Source organism: Notamacropus eugenii, chromosome 6, assembly GCF_028372415.1.
Source record: "Notamacropus eugenii isolate mMacEug1 chromosome 6, mMacEug1.pri_v2, whole genome shotgun sequence".
NCBI lineage: Eukaryota > Metazoa > Chordata > Mammalia > Diprotodontia > Macropodidae > Notamacropus > Notamacropus eugenii.
Genome location: NC_092877.1, coordinates 55,698,666 through 55,717,694, shown reverse-complemented (window position 1 = coordinate 55,717,694; position 19,029 = coordinate 55,698,666). Strand labels below are relative to the sequence as shown.

The window sequence follows — 19,029 nt, the reverse complement described above, 5'->3', positions numbered from 1 at the left end:
TAAACTCAGAGAATACCTCTTCCAATGTCCACAAGGCCAGATGGGACTGATTTAAGAGCATTTTTTTTTCTATTTATGGCCATTAAGGATGAGACTCTTAACCCAAGATAGTATCTCAAATAATGGGAGTTTTTCTTATCTTAATACTTTTTGGACATATACTATGTTTTGGTATGTTAATGATAAAAAAAAAAAACCCACAGACATTCTGGGTCATCATTTCAATTGACCCTTTGTCAAGTCTCTTATCTTGTTGTATTTACCACCGAGTCAATGAAGAAAATTCCTTTCTCATAATATGGTTAAACATACATGGAAATCATAAATTTGAGTGAGACCCTGAGTTGGGATTGTTCTTAAACATACTTAAGGCTGATCATTCTTTTATCAGTCAGAATTCACATTTTGGCTCCTTGTAGATACGTGTTCACTAGCTTTGGCTAGCTTTAAGGCAATAAACAATATGAACTTATATGCTACCTAGGCTGCTTGTCTCCTTTAACCAAACTTTCAGGTCTACAGTTACTACCAATATATTTACTTTTACCATTCAGTAAGAGTATGTAACTAATTGAAAGCAAAGAATTTGATAAAAAGAGTATAGCAATTGAAATGAATAGACTAGAAGAATAGATAGAACCTTCCCCTCCATAATCTGGAATATGTTGTTTTTCATCTGTTTCAGTCATGTCTGACTCTTTGTGATTCCATTTGGGGTTTTCTTAGCAAAGACACTAGAATGGTTTGTAACATCATTCTCCAGCTCACTTTACAGATGAGGAAGCAGAGAAATAAGTTTAAGTGACTTGCCCAGGGTCACACAGGTTGTCAATGGCAGAGGCTCGATTTGAGCTCAGGTCTTTCTGATCCAGACCCCGATCCACTGTACCACCTAGCTGCCCTCTCTGGGGTATAGTCTCCCACAAATATATATACTCCCAATGGGAAGAGTACACATAGGCAAGGATCACATGTAAGAATTGTGTGGACCATAGGGCTTATGTGGAGAGACACATATGTAAAACACACATGTGGAAGGGGTGACTCCTGCCTTTGAAGCTGCAGGTTTGCTAAGGTCTTCAGTACATATTTCCCTTTCTCTGGGCCTGTTCCCCACTAGGCCCTATATCAGCACAATCCCCTGTGGATCTAATGGCGCCCAGCTTCTCTGAGCTACACCTTTCTCTATACCTTCTGGTCACTCCTGTCTGCAAAGGCACAGTGACCAGAAAGCTTCTCCCCGATGAAAGTGGGAGGACAGATTTTAGTCAAAGTAGAAATTCCACCTTCTACGAGAAGCCTTTCCACAAACCTTGAATACTAGAGACTTCCTTCTGTTAATTATCTCCAATTTGTCCTCTGTCTACTTGTTTGTATTTAGTTGTTTTTCTATTTTCTCCCCGTTAGATTGTGAGAATTCCTTGGGAGGATATACAAGTATCCTGTTTTGTTTTGTTTTTTGCTAGTGTTTAGCAAAGTGTCAGGCATATAGTAGGTGCATATAGTAGGTTGACTGAAAGATAGGAGCTACCATGTGCTTGGAGACAAACAACAGCCAGATTGTGTTCCCTGTATGTTCTTTTAGCTCACTTCTTACTTTCATCAGGATCAATTCTCTGTACCAGACCTTTGTCTAAGGGTTAGAAAATCCACTTTAACTCCAGCCATTTCTTAATTGCCAGCCTTCATTCCTCTTCAGGTCATTTCAGGGGCTTCCTTTCAACAAACACTAAAGGGCTCAGGAACAGGCAGATTCACTCAGCCCCCAAGATGCTCTGGGCTTTGCCATGCAAATGAACCTGAGAAAGCATAAAGGCTAATCGGAGAGGAGGAGGTCAGTACCTTCCTCCTGGCCCATATTCCTTCCTTTGTAATAAGTGTGTCACCATCATCAAATTTCATAGGCTTTTAGTAGTCCTATATCTGTAGTGCCTCTGCTTCTTAAGAGGGTCTCTGTGAAGAAAATGCTTCACAGACTATGAGACACAATAGAAGCTTGCATGAATTATCATGACTTCTAAATGCCTATTATATGCAAAGCCCTGAGCTAAGGGCTCTGGAAATAATAATAATATTATTATATGTTATGTTATAATAATTATGATATATTACATTAAAATAATTATAAATATTATTGTGTAATATATTACATATTAAACACATATTATACATTTTATTATTATATATTATATTATAATGTAATATTATAATTATAATGTAATAATAATAAAAAAATAATAAAATGTTAAACGAAAAAGGGTCTTTGCTAGACTTAGAGATGAAGGAGAAGTAATTACCAGCTAAGAGAATTGGGGAGGCTTCGCAGGGAAGGTGGCCTTCAAGAGAAACTTTGAAAGATAAGTAGGACCTTAAAGGCAGATAGGGAGGTGAGGGACCATTTCAGGTGTGTAGAGATTGACCTAAGGTAAGAGATGTGCAGCCTTGGAACTTGGGCCCTGCTGATCTCAACTGCCTTTCAGGGGTACACAGTCTTTCTTGAAATTGATCAAAGAGACCTTAACTTTGGTCCTGGGACTTTCTCCTTTATTAATTGCTAAAAAGATGAGGCAGAGAAGCTCTTTGACCTTCCTGGTCTTGAGCCTGCTTGGGTCACTGGTTTCAGGGGGTTTGTCATACTTGATCCCTAATTAACTTTCCCCCTTCTCCTGCTTTTGTAACTATATCTAGGTGTCTCATTTTCCTTAGCATATCTGAGCAAACTTGGTTTTAAGAAAGGTATTTCTTTATAATAAGGGGAAACATAATTTTCCACATCTGTGGAGCCATGCTTTCACTAATGAGGCACTCTACCAGTGCAGATCATAAACCACCCATACTTCTCATTTTTGTGATTCTTGCCAATCCATCAACAACCAACCAATATTTGTTAAGCACCCACTTTTTTTCCACGCACTGTGTCAGGCATTAGGGATACAAATAAAATAAGTGAAATAATCTTAATTGTCAAGCAGTGGGGGAGACAAGTGTGTCCTTTTCACATATTGAGGACTTAATAAATTATTATTCATTGATATAAGCATAAAGAAAATAATTATAAAGTGAATAAATGCAAATTTTTATGCAAAGTAGTTTGGGAGGAAGGGCACTCATAATTGGGGGAGCAGGAAAGACTTAATGTAGGTGATGCTTAAACTTCATTTTTAAGGAATAGAGGGATCTGCAAAATTCAGTGCCAGACCTGAAGTCAGGAAGACTCATTTTCCTAAGTTCAAATATGGCCTTACATACTTACTGGCTGTGTACCTGGGCAAGTCACTTGATCTTGTTTGTCTCAGTTTCTTCATCTGTAAAATGAGCTGGAAAAGAAAATAAAAAAATACACCAGTATCTCTGCCAAGAAAACCCCAAAGAGGTGACAGAGAGTTGAACATGACTAAACAAACAACAACAAAATGAAATTCATTGCATTTCAGCCATGGAGAATGCTCATTGCAAAGGCATGGATATGGGAGCAGTACGAATAGAGAGAAGGGGTAGAATATGAGAGATGCGCAGGGAGAAATGGCAAGCAAGAAGTGGCAACAGATGGGTTATGTGAGGTCAAAGTGTGTGGTGAGCAAAGGATAATACTCAGGCTGTGAATGGGGGAGACTGAAAGAATGGTGATGCCTTAGACATTTTGAAGAGTGGTGAATTTGGTGGTGAGTGATGGTGGTGGGGACATTGGTTCAATTTTGGATATGTTATGTTTGAGATGTCTTCAGGAAATCTGTTTTAAATATCCAATAAGGGATAGGTGATAGGGAAAATCTTTCCATAAATTCTCCATAAAGTATCTGTCAAACATGGTGAATGGATTCCTCTAGGTCTTTAAATATTTCTAGGATCCCAGGGCAACTTTGAATCTCTCTTCTGAATGATGTGTCTGTACTTAAGGTTTTATTGATAGAGTGAACTTACAGATAAGGAAACTTTCTATGATGTAGATTGTGTCCTTCTCCACAATTTAGTCTTAGAAAGCTGCCCAGGACCACTGAAAAATGAAGTGTCTTTCCTGGGGATGTAGTCAATAAGTTGCAAGACTTGAACCCAAGTCTTCCCAACTCCAAGACCATTTCTGTATCCACTAGGGCACTCTGCCTTTCACATTTCTGAATACAAATTCTTAATAATACACCAGGTTAAGAGAGTTAAAAGTGAACATAAAAGAATACTGAGAATCAGTATTATAAAGGGGAAAGAAAACTGGTCACAGGGCCAGGAAGCCCTGGGCTTAAGACCCATATCTGCTGTCTACTGCTTTGTGGTTCTGGGTAAACCACTTAACCTCTCTATAAAAATCTTTATCTATAAAAAAAATAAGGATAGTAACAGCCCCTTCCTTACATGGATTGATTAGGACTAACTGAGATAGTGTGTGTAAAGTGATATGTAAACCTTCAAGAGCTATGTAATTGTCAACTACATTTATTATAATAGAACATTTTAAAATTTATAGACTTCCAACAATAAGGTTGGAATAATGCTACAGGCATTATTATATTCATTTTACACATGAGAAAACCAAGACTCAGAGTATGTCTTTCTTAAGTGACATGCTTAGTCACATAGCTAATAAGTGTTCAAGGCAGAATATGAGCCCAGGTCTTCTTAAAAATCTGGCAGTTATGTGGTACAGAAGATATAGAGTGCCAGGCCCAAAGTCAGGAAGACCTGAATTCTAATTCAGCCTCTACCACTTGCTAGCTGTGTGAGCTGGGCAAGTCACTTAACCCCTTTTGCCTCAGTTCTCACATCTGCAAAATGAGCTGGAGAAGGAAATGTTAAACCACTCCAGTATCTTTGCCAAGAAAACCCCAAATGGGGTCACTGAACTACAAAGCTTCCTAACTCAATTTTACTTGAGTTTTCTGTTTACTTACATTGTGATATTGCCTTTTGCTAAGTCATTTAATTTCTATGAATCTCAATTTCCTTATCTCTAAATTGAAGGATTTAGAATAGATAATCTTTAAGGTACTTTCTTACCTTAAGTTTACGATCCTGTGTCATGTCCCTTTCCCAAATATATATATATATATATATATATATATATATATATATATATATATAATATGATTCTCTATATGTATATATAAATACACACATATAGTATACAGACATGTGTGCCATCACTTACTATGCTTTCATGATCTTTCTTGAATTATTAACATAAGGTTAATTAGTTTTATCATTATTTTAAATTTGTGTCACTTCCACCTTTGATATCTAATCTTTACATGAAGGGGGCCATGGGAGCACAGCTGGTGGTGACAAATCTTACTAAGCTGGAACAGTTTCCTATCTGGAACCACCCACAGCCTGGTTCACTGTCGTCCGAGGACCAGCCTTTAGCCAAATGTGGAGAGTCATCCCCAGAGACTTGGAGTCAGCAGATGAAGTTGGATATATTTTTTGGCTCCAGCCACTCATTTGCCCATCTCTTAAGGAATTAAGAAGTTGTGTTGCTTTGGCAGAGGAATAACCCCTACCTATGGAACTGAAGTAAATAATAATAATGGCTTATGTTTAAATGATGCTTTACAGCATTGTCTCATTTGATCCTCTGAACAATCCTATTATCCCTATTTTATAGATGAGGAAACTGAGGCCCAGATAGATTAGGTGGATTGCCTGTGGTCACACAGCTACTCAGGGTCCAAGGTGGGATTAATCCTGACTTCATCACTCTCTCTTCTGCTGCTTCTCTGTGAGGTGAAAGTCATAATGAATCCCTTATGGAAAAATATAAATCAAATAGTCAGTGCGGAATTCTGTTTAGCTAACCTCAATCAATGGCATGGTTTTTATTGAAACAGAAGGAAAAGGAAACCAGCAGATTGCCAGTAGGGCAGAGAATAAAGGGAAGTAGCTCCTTCGACCTGGGAAAATGTCAACTTCAAATGCTTTCCAGATGTCAGGGAGCAGCAGGGAAGAAGATGGCTAATACAGAAAGCAGAATAAGGGGCAGCTGAGAAGCCCCCTGGAGGTCCCAGGGCCAGACCAAATACATTAGACAAGTGCCACAGGGATGCTAGCCAGTGAGCTAGGGGAGGTCTAGTGTTAGCCCCTCAGAGGAGAATAGGAAGCAGTTAATCACTGTTCCATGGAGGAAAGGAAGTCATCTAACTGTGAATTCTGAACAGCAGAACCCTAAGGAAATAAGCTGCTTCTTTGCCTCAAATGTACCCAATAGATCATTTCTTAATGATGAAGAGAATCTCATTTATATGTATTAATAATGCTGGCATAATTATATGTAATATTGAAATGTCATCTGCACAGAACTTGGATTTCCTCAAAGTTTTCACAGCCATTACCTTATCTGATCCTTGAAACAACCCCAAGAGGGAGGTGGGGCAGGATTTGTATCCTCATTTGAGAAATGAGGAAACTGATGGTCAGAGAGATCAGTGACTTGTCAAAGACCATCTAGCTAGAAAGAGCCAAGACTAGAACCCAAGTATCCTGATTGTTTCTTTTTTACCTCTAGACTTAATTCACTCAGAGGAAGGAGGATTGGAATTCACACTGTTGGAGTATCTGAGTATGGAACCTGAGAGGTCATTTACTATGACTCAATTGAGTCCTAATCCTCTTCTCTAGAGAATGGTCATCCAATTCCAGTCTGAACTTCCTCTAGTAGTAGCCTGTTCTATGAGAAAACTCCCTCCAGGATGACAAAATTCATAAAGCTCTTTATAAATTTTTTTAAAAGAGATTTACAAATCTCTTTGGGATCTTATCATTCACTCAGATCAATATTTACTCAATGGTTGTTTTATCAAGATCAAGGTCTTCATTTTGTCCTCAAAGATGACAATGCTTAGCTAAATATTTTGCTGAAATCCAGGTGTAACCCATATGTGAAGTGAGCCCCAGCTTCCGACTTGATGTACTAGTGTATATATAGTTTTCTTTTAGTGGGATGGGTGTCTATTACAAAATCTTAATTGTTCTTGTCTCTAACCCGGAAAACCCTGAGAACTTCAGTATTGGCAACTTCAGTTTGACTATAGGTCTTGGAGTCATGAAGAGCTGGTTCAAATCTGCCTTTAGATACTTAAAACTGTCATGAACCTCAGTTTCCTCATTTGTAAAATGAGAGGGCTGAACTAGAAGACATCTAAGGTCCTTTCCAGCTCTAAATCTATAATTCTTTGATCCTGTGATTTTGATTGTTGAAGTTGTATGTTTTCAGGGTACCCTAGCACTGAAAGCAATGCATGGCTGACTTAAGTACTTAATGCAGTCATTTTGGGCATGGCTGGAGTCCTTGGCGCTCCCCTCCAGAGCATGACCCCAGCTAGGCTCCACTCACCCTGTGCTTGTTTCTAACAAAAATAACTTTTGCTTCATCCCCCCCAATATTCAATACAAATGATAATGTTATTCTATTTCTAAAGAATACATGGACAAAGAACCAAAATTTGAAGGAAAAAATAATCCTGGATTCAGCAAGATGACTGAGTTTAAATTCTAATACAAGTGAGTCTCCCTATCCCCATGTTGTCATAAATGTATGCTAACAAACGCCTACCCATTGTTGCATTCACCCAATAATTGAATTAGTGCCATTCTCCAAATGGTGGCTAGAAACCTAGGTGATCAAAAAGAAACTTAGGGAAAACAATCCACGAGTTTCTGGGTTCTTTAAAAGGGAAAGGGGGCTCAAGAGGAAAGGCAGAGAACAATTCATTAGCTTTGACCTTTGAGAATGGATCATGGTTTAAAAAGCAGGGATGATATGATCCCGGTGAGAGATAAAGAGGACCTAACAAATTTCAGTAGGAATGTGTCTGCTTGGAGTTTTGAAAATTTAATCAAAAGAGATTTAAGGTGAAAAGGAATGTGGGGGTTGGTGAAGAAAAAAAACTAAGTATATCCACCAAGCTAAAGAACATAAAGAGTAGGTATAATTCAGGAAAAATTACAGCAGTGGAGATGAGACAAAAGTCACAGGAGAAAAATAATCCAAGAAAGAAAGCTAGCAACAAAACTCTTAGCCTCAGGAATCTAGACACAAATGCCTAATGGACACGTATGGGGCAAGGTGAGTTAGGGAACTAGGGCAAGGAGGAAAATTTGAAGTTATAGTTATCAGTGAGATTTGATTATATGAGACCCACAAGTAGATATTGTCCCAGAAGTGTCTGCCCTATACAAAAAGAGCAGATTAGATAAAGGGATGGACAGTATAGTCTTGAATGTAGTGTATTCATAAGGAAATCCAGGAACCAGAATGGAGAGGAAGCATGGTGGATAGTATTTGGGTGAAGATCAGAGGCAGAGTGGAAAAAACAGAGAATTTGAGTTCAAATCCTGTCTTTAATGCTTACTATCTGTTTGAGCCTCATTTTCCTTATTTGTAAAATGAGAGGACAGAACTAGAAGACATCTAAGGTCCCTTCCAGTTCTAAATCTATAATTCTTTGATTGTTAAAGTTGTATGTTTTCAGGGGTACCCTGGTGCTGAATGCAATGCATGGCTCACCTAAGTACCTGGTGTAGTCATTTGGCCAAGTCACTTAATCTCCTTGGAACTCAGATTTCTCATCTATAAAATGAAGTGGTTGGAAGAGATAGCCTCAGATATTTTTTCCAAGTCTATATTATGTTCCACTTGGACAGAGAGAGGAAATAATTGTGGTATCTGCAAAAAGAGATCACAGGCTTAGTTTGTTGGTAAGGTACATTAGTGGGGAGAAAGCTCCCAGAGCTTTCTGCCCAAAGTACAGGAGCTAACATTGACTGACCTTAATGAAGGTGATAACTTCAAATAGCCAACATTCATAGGTTAATTTATTGTACTAAGGTACTCATAATAATTTACAAATATTACCTCATTTGATGATCACAACAACCTTGTGAGGTAAGTGCTATTATCCCCATTTTGCAGATGAAAAAACTGAAGCAGATCAAGGCAAAGGAACTTGCTCATGGTCACACAACTAATTAAGAGTCTAAGGTAGGATTTGAACCCTGGACTTTTGGGCTCCCAGGCTTGGGCTCTACCACAACACTCTGCCTTTCTAATAATAGCTTTATTTTCTAAGAGGTGGAGGAACCAACAGATGGAACCACTATTCTATATCTGATTCTTACCGAGAAGGAGGAACTGGTGGCTGGGTTGAGAATGATGAGAACCTTGAAAGGAAGTGAGCACTGTATCTTACAAATTAGGATAGAAGAATGAAAAACCAGGAATGATCTGGCATAGGGATAAAGCCTGTCATTTGATAATAGAGAACTCCTGAAAGAGGAAACTCCTCTTACCAATGCAGATAGGCACCTTTTCTGGAACTTAAAGATTGAGAGAGTTTTCTGCGACACTGAGAGGTTCAGTGCCTGGTTCAGGGACACCCAGCCAGCATGCATCAGAGCCAGTGTTAAAAGTCATGTCTTCCTGGACCCAAGGCCACCTCTTCACTTTGACAATCTAGTGGACCTCTGCAATTGACACCAAGTTTGACTGTTTCTCCATGCTAAATTTGTTTACATTTCATAGTTTGAAAATGGTGGTCATCAGTGATAACTAGCTGTTTTTTTTTCTTTCCTTTTTCTTCTTCTTACATAGACTTGGAGTCCAATGTCCTTTTCTACCACTAAGGAAGTAGTACTTTCCAACTTGGCATCCTTGGCCTGATGGTTTCTGGGAAGTGATTCTCTCAAAGTGATTGCTTTGCACACAATGAATTCAGAACAGAGGTAAGAAATCATCAGACTCTTGCCTCACCCCAGGCTAATTAAGGGCACACATTTTATTTTCTAATAATGAATCACAGAATGAGCTGAAAGAGATCCAGAGATCATTTATTCTAACCTTGCCATTTTATGTATGAGGAAAGTGAGGCCCTGAGAGGGAAAGGACTTTCCCAGGGTCATGCAATAAGTTGACTACTGAGCCATGATTAAAGCTAGGTCTCCTGGTTCCTAAGTCACTACTTTTCCTGTCTCTACTAAATGGTAATTGGTAGAACTGTGCATCTGAGGGCAAATCCCAGAATGCAAAAAGGCAATTTTCTAACCATAAAAAATGCAACCTATTTCTCTAGATTGTGCCAGAGTAATTGAAAAGAACTTCTTGGGTACAATTATGCAAGGTGGAAATGTAGAAGGACTAATTAGACCAATTTTCTCTAATCAGATATCAGGGAAGAGAATTTCTTTGCTAATCTTTTGCCTTTCAGTTTTTTAAAAGATTAGTACTTTCATCAGGATGGGCATTACATCCAGAGACATAAATGTCAAACCTTTCCTGAGTAGCTAGCTTCCTGATGATGACATCAGGCCCCAAATGAAAGACATATAGTTCATCTCCAAGCCTTCCCATCCAAGGTCCTTGAAAATAGAATTTTTTTTCTTCTTTCCTTCCTTCCTTCCTTCCTTCCTTCCTTCCTTCCTTCCTTCCTTCCTTCCTTCCTTCCTTCCTTCCTTCCTTCCTTCCCTTCTTCTTTCTTTCACTTTTCTTTCTTTTACTTTTGTTTCCTTAGGGCCTAGTCCAGTTCCTCACACAAAATGAGTGAGGAATCAATTAATCAATTGACTGAATTTGTAGGACTTATGCCATTTATGGTGTAGCCTTTGAAGGTCTAGAGAGGGACTAGAGCAAGGATATTAGTAGAGGCCTTCTTCAAAATGACTAGAAATTCCAAAATATTCAAGGGACTGGCTAAAATTTAAAATAAAAAGAGATATTCCTCAAGTGATTAATGGTCAAAAGATATAAAAAAATTTAAAGGAAAAAATCCAAGCTGTCAATAGCTATATGAAATAATGTTTCAAATAATAGAGATGTGCTAATTAAAATAATTCTGAGGAATCAAGAATCATCTATCCAGCAAAACTGAGTATAATACTTCAGGTGGAAAAATGGTCATTCAATGAAATAGAGGACTTTCAAGCATTCTTGATGAAAAGGCCAGAGCTGAAAAGAAAATTTGACTTTCCAACACAAGAATCAAGAGAAGCATGGAAAGGTAAACAGCAAAGAGAATCACAAGGGACTTACTAAAGTTGAACTGTTTACATTCCTACATGGAAAGACAATATTTGTAACTCTTGAAACTTTTCTCAATATCTAGGTAGTTGGAGGGATTACACACACATACACACACACACACACACACACACACACACATAGAGACAGAGCACAGGGTGAGTTGAATAGGAAGGGATCATATCTAAAAAGATAAAATTAAGGGGTGAAAGAGGAATATGTTAGGAGGAGAAAGGGAGAAATGGAATGTGGCAAATTATCTCTCATAGAAAAGTCAAGAAAAAGCTTTTCCAGTAGAGGATAAAAGAGGGGAGGTGAGAGGGGAAAAATGAAACTGACTCTCATCACATTTGGCTCAAGGAAGGAATAATATACACACTCAATTTGGTGTGAAAATCTATCTTATATTACAGGAAAGTAGGGGAAATGGGGATAAGCATGTTGGGTGGAGATGATGGTAGGGAGGGCAAATGGGAAGAGAAAGCAATTAGAAGTAAACACTCTTGGGGAGGGACAAGGTCAAAAGAGAGAATAGAAGAAATGGGGGGTAGGATAGGAAAGAGGGAAATGTAGTCAGTCTTACACAACATGACTATTATGGAAGCCATTTGCAAAACTACACATATATAACCTATATTGAATTGCTTGCCTTCTCAGTGGGGATGGGGAGGGAGGGAGGAAGGAAGAGAAGTTGGAACTCAAAGTTTTAGGAACAAATGTTGAGAATTATTCTTGCATACAACTGGGAAATAAGAAATACAGGTATTGGGGTATAGAAATTTATGTTGCCCTATAGGACAAGAGAGAAGATGAGGATAAGGGAAGGGAGGGGTGTTAGTAGGGAGGGCACATTGGTGGAAGGGGCAATCAGAATGCAAGGCATTTTGGGGTGGGGGAGGGGAAATATGGGGAGTAAATTTGGAACTCAAAATTTTGTGGAAGTGAATGTTGAAAACGAGAGAAAGAAAGAAAGAAAACATACAAGTATATGTATATACAATATAATAAGGTAATAAAATACTTGTATCTCTTGCACTTTAAATTTTCTCTTCAATACATTAGAATGTTAGCACTACATTATCATATTGCTCCTTCTAGTTGTTCAAATAAATTACCTTGGTATCTTTAAAAAAAATAATTCTGAGGTTTCACTTCATACCTATCAGATTGTCAAAGATGATAAAAAAGGAAAATGACAAATATTAAGGGACTTTGGGAAAACTGGCACATTGATGTACTATTGGTATAGCAGTGCCTTGGTGCAGCCATTCTGGAAAACAGTTTGAAAACTATGCCTTCAAAGTTACTGAATTGTGCATATCCTATCAACCAACAACACCTGTACTAGGCCTATACTCTCAAGGAAATCAAATAAAGATTAAAAAACCCATATGCACAAAACTTTATATAGCTTTTATTGTGGTGACAAAAAACTGAAACTAAGGGGAGGAGTATCCATCAATTGGGAAATGACTGAACAAAATAAAGTTTAGGAATGTGAAGGAACACTTTTATTTCAAAGAAGTGTGGGAAGACTTTTATGAACTGATTCAGAGTGAATTGAGCAGAACCAGGAGAATAATAACAACATTGCAAAGAAAAGCAACTTTGAGAAATTGAAGAACAACTAAATGACCAGCAATAATTACAGGGAACTGATAATGGAGCATGCGACCCTCGTGACAGAGAGGTGATGGATTCAAGATTAGACATACATTTTGGGACACAGCCAACATGAGAACTTGATTTCCTTGACTATACCAGTCATTTACAAAGGATTTCTCCCCGACCTTTCCTCTCCTAATTGAGAGAGCAAGGAAGTGATGGGGAAAAATAGTGCTTGTTAGTTGAAAAAATAAAATTTTTAAAAGACTGGAAATCATATTTTGACTCTAATGAACAAAACCAAGCATAAAAGAAAAATTGATAACAGAATAACTCCAGTGTTCTTTGTGAATGCAAACAGTGAAATAAATAATAATAACAATAATACTTCCTCCCATTTACATAAGCCCTAATGTTATGAAGCCATTTACCCCTATTTATTCATTTGATTTTCACCATATTCTTGTAAGATAGGCAGAGCAATGATTTGCATTCCCTAGAGATGGAAACTAAATCTCAAAGAAGTGAAATAGTCCAGAACATAGTAGATGCTTAATAAGTGTTTATTGAAGTGAATTGAAATAATTTGCCAAGGTCACACAGTTAGTAGGTGTCCTGGCCATCATTTGAATTTGGTTCTCTTTTTTTTGCAAATATATACTTCACAGTATAGAATGCATGAATTGTCTCTTATTTCTGGGTGTAAATGCCTTCCTCTTCTTCCTATAGGTTGTTCTGGTTGCTTTTGCTGCTGCTGCCAGGTGATGAATCTTTTCCTAAGAGCAGTATTTTAAGTAAACTAGTAATGTTAATCCTAGGGAAGAGAAGACTTAAAGAGGATACTATTTCTGTCTTCAAATATCTGAAGAAAAGGAAGACAGATAAGATTTATATTACTTGATCCTAGGCAGCATTGAGAACAATTGATAGAAGTCAGCAAACAGGCAGATTTCAGTCGAGCAAAAGAAAAAACTTAATAAGAATTGTCCAAAAAAATAGAATGATTTTTCTTTGGGAAGGAATGAGTTTTCCATTGTTGGAGGTCACTAAATGGATCAATTGAGTGATCAATAAGCATTTTTAAGGTCTTACTATGTGTCAAGCACATAGTAATATGATAATAATAGTGAAAATAGGCCCTGTTCTCAAGGAGTTTATCTTCTGATAGGAGAAAGAGCATATAAAAATTAGGTATGTACAAGATATATACAAACAGCAAGTGCTTGTTGGAAAGATTACTTATAATACTCTTTTAAAAAGTATTCCAGTCCTGGTACTAGTTAGACAGGTGGATCTGGGGAGTCCTTTCCAACTCTGAGATTCTGTGATCAAGTCGGTGAATACTCTGTCACTTGAAGTATTCATAGGCTGACTAATCCCTTTATCAGTGATTTTGTAGCCTGGGGGGTATTTATGATTCAGGAGGAGGAGACATAGAAAGTCCTTCAAATCTGTCCCAGCTCTGGGATTCTATGAGTGTGCTTGAATTTGACTTGGGAATCTGCAAAGATATCAAGCAGCAGACCCCAGGGTCACTGTCAGTAGAGAGGGTCGTCATATTCTCGCCTTGATGCCACTGGCCCAGCCTCATCAGGGGAACCTGGGGAAGAGTGATATCTCTTATTATGGAAGGTGGATGAGATGCTGAGTATTACCTTCCCAGGTGGGCTGCCCCATGTCATGGGAGATGCATCACCTGGGGTTGGGGAAACAGCAGTTGTTCACCAAGTGTTTTTCTTTAAGGCAAACAATTGATTTTTCCATCAGGGAATGAGTCATGCTGACAGGAATTAGTAAAATATGGTCTTCTCCTTGACTCAGAGTCCTCTGTGTGGTCAGAGTAAATAGCTGATATTAACTTTGAAGGCATTTGGTTTAGCTTTACAATGTCAGGAGGGGGAAGCAAGAACTTACTAGCCTGAAAACTTCAGAGGACAAAGTGGCTAAAAGAAAACAGATTATTCAACTGAATCTTTCCAACTTTTCTGCCTGACTTTTCCCACTGTGTATTGGGAAAGAATGCTAGATTTGAAATCAGTCAGGTTTCAATTCTTGTCCTTGCCTCGTGTACTTGGGAAGTCACTTCCCTCCTCCCAGGTTCAATTCTTTCACCTGTAAGATGAAAGGATTGGACTAAGTGGTTTCTGTTGTTCCTTTCAGTGATCTTATGAATCCCTACCCTCATAGAACTTATAGTCCAATAGGGAAGATAAGGCAGTGTCACATATAATTTGGGGACAAAGGACTAGACACATTCTCAGAACTTAACTGCTTTTTAAACCCAACTCATGGGCTTGTGCCCTTGGATCAATTCAGCAGTTCTCTTGCTGCTGCTGCAGTTTCTGTCAGCATCCCACTCCCTCATGCCTGGTTCCCACTCCTGTCCTTACTCTGTATTCTGAGGCAATAACCAACAGAACTCCTCCCTGTGAAAGCATTGAGCCAGACCTAAAGAACAGAGGAAATTGGGGTGGGGACTGAAGCTGATGAAAAGTGAATATGTCAATAGATGTAAAAAAAAAGGCTTTGACAAAACGCAACACCCATTCCTATTAAAAATGCTAGAAAGCACAGGAATAAATGGAGCTTTTCTTAAAATAAGTAGTATCTATCTAAAACCAAGAACAAACATTTTCTGCAATAGGGATAAGCTAGAAGCCTTCACAATGAGATTGAAAGTGAAGCAAGAGTGCCCATTGTCAGCACTATTATTCAATATTTTATGAGAAATGCCAACTCTAGCAATAAGACAAGAAAAAGAAATTGAAGGAATAAACAGGCAATGAGGGAACACAATTACTGCTTTTGTTCACAGAGAATATGCTATATTTAGAGAACCCAAGAAAATCAATTAAAAACCTATTCAAAGCAAGAATTTTAGCAAAATTACAGGATATAACATCACCCCCAACAAATCATCAACATTTCTATATATTACAGACAAAGTCCAAAAGGAAGAGACAGAAAGAGAAATTCCATTTTAAATGACTCTAGACACTATGAAATACTTGGGATTCTGCTTGCCAATATATACACAAGAAGTATGTGAACACAGTTATGAAACACTCTTCACACAAATGAAGACAGATTTAAATAATTTGAGAAATATTATTTGCTCATGAGTAAACTGAGCCAATATGATAAAAATGACAATGATATCTAAGTTAAATTACTTATTTAGTGTCAAACCACACTACCAAGGATTTACTTTATAGAGTTAGGAGAAAAAACCACTTGGGGGAACAAAAGGTCAAGAAGATCAAGGGAATTAGTGAAAAAAATGTGAAGGCAGGAGGCCTAGCAGTACCATAAAACTATATTATAAAAGTGGCAATCATCAAAACAATTTGACACTGGGCAAGAAAGAATGGTTCATCAATGGAATAGATTAGGTGCAAAATATACAGAAGCAAATGGACATAGGAGCCTAGAGTTTGATGAGCTCAAAGATCCCTGCTATTGGGGCAAGAACTATTATTTGAGAAAAACTTGGAAACCAGGAAGTAGTGTGACAGAAACTAGGCATAGACCAAGATTTCACATAGTATATCAATTTCAGCTGATAGTGAGTATATGCATTAAACACAACAGGTGCTATTATAATCAAATTAGGGGAATATGGAAGAAATTATCTGTCAAATCTATGGAAAGGGGAAGACCAAGCAAGATATAGAGCGGTTCATAGGAGGAGAAATGGATAATTTTGATTACATACAATTTAGAAACCTTTACACAAACAAAAACGAATGCAGCCAAAATTAGAAGAGAAGTAGGAAACTAAAAAAAAGTGCAGATGATTTTTCTGATAAATTTCTCAAATATCTAGCGAATGGAGCCAAATTCATAAAAATAGAAGCCATTCCCCAAATGATAAATGGTCAAATGATATGAACAGGAAGTTTTCAGAGGAAGAAATCACAGTAATAAAGTCATATGCAAAAAATGTTCTAACTCACTAATGATTAGAGAAATACAAATTGAAACAACTCTGAGGTGCAATCTCACACTTATCAGATTGGTTAACATGACAGAAAAGAGAAATGACAAATATTGAAGGGGATGTAAGAAAACAGGTAGCCTAACCCCTTCATTTTACAAATTGAGAAATACAGACTCAGAGAGGAGACGTGACTTGCCCGTGGTCACTCAGGTCACATAACTAGAATTCAAACCTGTATCCTTTGAATACAAATCCAGGTTATTTCCACTACTTGTGTTTTCATTAAGGAGCTTTGCACTTTGCTTTTCAATATCATGATCACACTGCATTACTAATCACTTGACTGTATGATCTAAGCTTACATTTGGGATTTTTATGCTTCAATGATTTCCCATCATCATTGATTTTTTTCAAAAATAGAATTTTATTGATAGCTTTTATGATTGCATTTTCTTCTTTTCCTCTTGTATCTCTTCTTCTTACCTCTAAGAACCATCTGTTATGGCACAGAATACTTTTGTTTAAAGAGGAGGAAGAGGAAAAACAAAACATGGAAAAAATCTGACATTATATGCAGTGTTCCATACCTATGGACTTCCATTTCTGAGAAAGAGTAGGAGGAGGTGTTTTCTCATTTCTCTTTGGAGCTAAGTTTGTCCTTTATAATTTCTCAGCCTCATTTTTGATTTAATCAGTGTGGATACTCCCTTTATAGACACTGTCTGCAACCATCCCGTGCTTTAACATTTATTTAGTTGAATGAGTCAACTTTCCTTTTTCTTCTAGCTTGTTCTCCAAACCCCTGAAATACTTGCTTACCACAATGAGGCCCTTGAGTAGTAGTACTTGGGTGGATAATTTCTTCATCATCACAAGTAACATGCTAATTGGTTAAAATATGCCAGTTCCAGAAAACCCTACAAAATAATTCTCCCACTCAGATACTTTTTGCCCACATGTCTAATTATCCAAGCAGCCAGCACACTATAACCCTGATCCTCTGCTCAGAGTTATCATTTAGATATTTCATTTTCCTCTAAAAATTCTAGTTAAGCATTTCCCTTGGAGTTGTGTTATCCAAATTTCTCTTCTTCCTTTTCTTTGAATGGAAAAGTCCTGTCTTAATATTGGGCTTGGTGTCCATTGGAAGGCTAGTGTTTTATCAGTAGGTAAAATCTGGAGTCCACTTTGAATTCATAGAGATTATTAGTATCTCATTAGAAGTATACAAGCAGGGCTGCATAACATACAAAGGCAGAAAGACAGAGTAATGTTCTATTTTTTTGTGTTCTATATACTTTTGCATGCATCACATATTAAAATTGGTAAGCCTTAAGTTGATTGATTGATCATTTGTAGAACTATATTCCCCATCCTTGTACAAGGTGCTATCACCAAATGCAACTTGTTGCCTAAATTCATAGGGTATGTCTGGCTTTTATATCTAAGATGAAGCCCATTTAATACATCTATATATCATCTTATATCTAATATGAGGGTCAATCTCATTTTACAAGTAGGACTCTTAGCTAAACTCTTGTCTCCAGAATTGTCCCTTAAATGGTAGATGTCTTTAAAAAGAAGGCCAGATATAGAAAGCAGTGAGAAGTTTATGGTACAAAGTGAAACAACTATTAGCATGGGTCTGGCCTGAGAGCCCCTACTCGACTTTCTGTGCACCTCTTTATTTTTCTGTCTTGTGGGACAATTGTGAAGATATAAAAGATGATGGGATCAAAGAAAAATGAAAAGGATTCACATGAGCAAAAATATTTGTAGTAGATTTATTTTTGGCAAAGAACTGCAAACTCAAGGAATGCCCATCATTTGGAGAATTGCTGAAAAAGTATAGTTTATGAATATAATACAGTGTCATCATGCCATAAGAAATGATTAAGTGGATAGTTTCAGGGAAACCTATGGGGATTTGTATGAACTGATGCAGAGGAAAGTGAGCAGAACCACTAGAACAATATGTTCTCTATTGTACAGAATTGTAAGGACAAATAACATTGAAAGACTCAATGCAATGACTAGCCATGATCGTAGAAGACTGATGATGAAGTATGCTACCCATCTCTTCAATGGCTTCAGGAAGCAGCAAGAGATTCATTTTTGGACATGCCCTATGTGGAAATTTGTTTTACCTGACTATACGTATTTGTTGTAAATATAGAATAAATAAAATGTGTTCCAATATGGAACTTCAAAAGAGAGTTTTGATTTTCTTTTCTTTCTTTCTCAATATGCATGTATTGTAGATAGATGGGAGGTAGATGGGAAGGAGAGAAAATGAATGCTTGTTAATTTTTAAAAAATAATAAAGGGAAGTGGTTCAGTGCTTCTGCTGCAGAGGTCATGCAAGTGACATTTCTGGATGCTTGCTTGATGTAGTAAGTCTCCACTGGAAATTCCCATGAATGATGAGCAAAGAACCCCTGCATGACTGCAAGTGTTGGCAACAAGTTTCACAGAAATACTGAAG

At 37.5% G+C, this 19,029-nt stretch overlaps 1 long non-coding RNA gene across 1 annotated transcript in view; it reads left to right on the top strand.

The window, feature by feature from the left end:
* LOC140511134 (uncharacterized) overlaps nucleotides 1-18,716 on the top strand; it is a 52,411-nt gene extending 33,695 nt beyond the window's left edge. The window contains exons 5-6 of the long non-coding RNA XR_011969443.1: nucleotides 9,578-9,708; nucleotides 18,537-18,716. This is a non-coding gene — a long non-coding RNA (uncharacterized lncRNA). The remainder of the gene's footprint in view (nucleotides 1-9,577; nucleotides 9,709-18,536) is intronic.
* The last annotated feature ends 313 nt before the right edge of the window (nucleotides 18,717-19,029 follow it).